Here is a 2415-nt window from a genome sequence, read left to right as displayed (position 1 = left end):
TTAAATAAAACTAGTTTATTCTTTCTCAATTCAACTTTGCAATACACTTAATTTCCACAGTCATGCTATAAATTAAACAAACGCTATAATTCACAACGAACGACACACGCGCTCGACCCAACTGTCCATCTCTATTTCTGTCTGCAATTCAATTACATTGTTGCCGTCACTTGTTGGCGGACTTATAAACAAGAATACCGTACATCTAGTAAACACTTGAGGCTTCACGAAGGGACATGTATTTTCTAGAAGCTCATGATGTTACTAGCATCACGTGACTTCCACTATCGTAACAGTATGTTACAATTTAAACAACCTTACTTGTTAAGCCTATTTTCATATATCACAACTTACATGGAGCTGTTAAGCCTATAATCAGCCTCTTATCGAATATCACAATAAGAGATGGCTGATTAGTGGTATTTGGTGATTGATTAATCAATGGCCCTATTAATCAATTAGTACAGTATTCTTCATGATAAGTACAAGCAAAACAAAAGTTGGCAGCAGGAAAAAAGAAGTTTGCGACAGGTGCTGCCAGACACTTGCCTTCCCTCTAATTAGCAATACACAAGTATATAGCATTAGGAGTTTTGTCACAATAAAGACAAGGCAAGCAAATCTGGTGGCAATGGTAATTTAACCCGAGACTCTTTTAATCCCAACACACCCAAATCATAATTTTGATTGATCAAAAACTGTAATAATCAGAAACCGTAATTTTGTTTAATCGAATAGTTTACGTGGCACTAACCACTGTAAATGTAGGTAATCTATTATATCACCCAGCCCTAATTTAATCACAATCTTAGTTGTTAAGCCTATTTTCATATGTAGCAACTGAAGTCCATCTGTAGTTGTCAAGTCTACTGTTTATGTCCTAAATTAAACATGACTGTAGTTGTCAAACCTATTTTTTTTTTTACAACTTAAACAACTTGAAATTGAAGTTTGCTTTCTTATATCACAAATACAACCAACCATGTTTATTAAGCTTATAACTATTATACTTAGTTTTATAGAAAGCACAATAAATGTGTGAATCAGAAAGTTTCTAGTTTAGGAACTAGATTTTGGTTTGTTTTAAAGCAGAACTATCTCAGGTTTCACAACAACCAATTATTCTAGTGAAAAAATAAAGAAAGATGTATTTTTGTTGTACCAATGTTTCAAAAAATACAATTCTTATTAGTTGCTGTCACTGACCTAAGAAAAGGATTCTGTAGAAATTAAAGAACTTATCAGACTCAAAAATCTTTTTTTTCATCCTTTTTACATTTGATGGTTTTGGCCATCTCGTATAAGGTCTTTGTTGTATTTTGCTGTATTTTAGGATGTACAGCACCCCCACTTTGTACAATTAATATTTTGTAAAAGAATCATCTTCAGTTGAAACTAAAAAACACCATTTAATCAGTTTTGAAAGATTTTTGTACATTAGAAAGACTGAAAATTATCAAGTACTTATAAATTAGTACACAACAGTATGGATGGTTAAGGCACAAAGTATTTTAAGTATCAACAGCAGTCAATTTTAGCCATAATACCAAAAAATATATTAAAAACTAACATAAAGAAAAGGTTTGAAACTTACTGAACCTGTATTCTCCAAACGTAAATTTACAAGTTGTTCTTTCTATAATTCCAATTTTATCTATCACACAGATGCACACTTAAAGCTTTGGAATGAGATAATGTAAAAATTCTGCATTAACAAATGCAAATACTCTGTATTTTTGAGAAAGAAATGTTTTTTATTTGTTTAAGACATTTTTCTATCACTATTTTAGAGACATGTATCAAATTCTTAAAAACAAGTGAACAGTTTGACTGCCACCCAGGTTTTTGGCAATGTCTAAACATGCATGTCGATGCCTGGTACAGAGCTGCTTTCAGATTCTTCCATGTTTTGATACACGAGAAATGCCAGCAACAGCGTCACTACGACCATGACCAAAATAAAAATGGAGCGTAATCGAGAAGTTTTAGATGAAGTTTGATTAGCATAGTGCTGTGAACTTTTGAAATCAGTCGAACAGGAAACAGAATCACCAAACCTGGAATGAAAGAAAATTGTATTTAACAAACATTCCACATGTGAATACAACACAATCACTGAAAGAGCATGTTATAATACTTTTACTAAAAGATTCCACATGTGAATACAACACAATCACTGAAAGAGCATGTTATAATACTGTTACTAAAAGATTCCACATGTGAATACAACACAATCACTGAAAGAGCATGTTATAATACTATTACTAAAAGATTCCACATGTGAATACAACACAATCACTGAAAGAGCATGTTATAATACTATTACTAAAAGATTCCACATGTGAAAACAATACAATCAGTGAAAGAGCATGTTATAATACTATTACTAAAAGATTCCACATGTGAAAACAACAC

The sequence above is a fragment of the Limulus polyphemus genome, unplaced genomic scaffold (assembly GCF_000517525.1).
Source record: "Limulus polyphemus unplaced genomic scaffold, Limulus_polyphemus-2.1.2 Scaffold9944, whole genome shotgun sequence".
NCBI classification, from domain to species: Eukaryota; Metazoa; Arthropoda; class Merostomata; order Xiphosura; family Limulidae; genus Limulus; species Limulus polyphemus.
Note: the sequence above shows the minus strand (reverse complement) of the source record.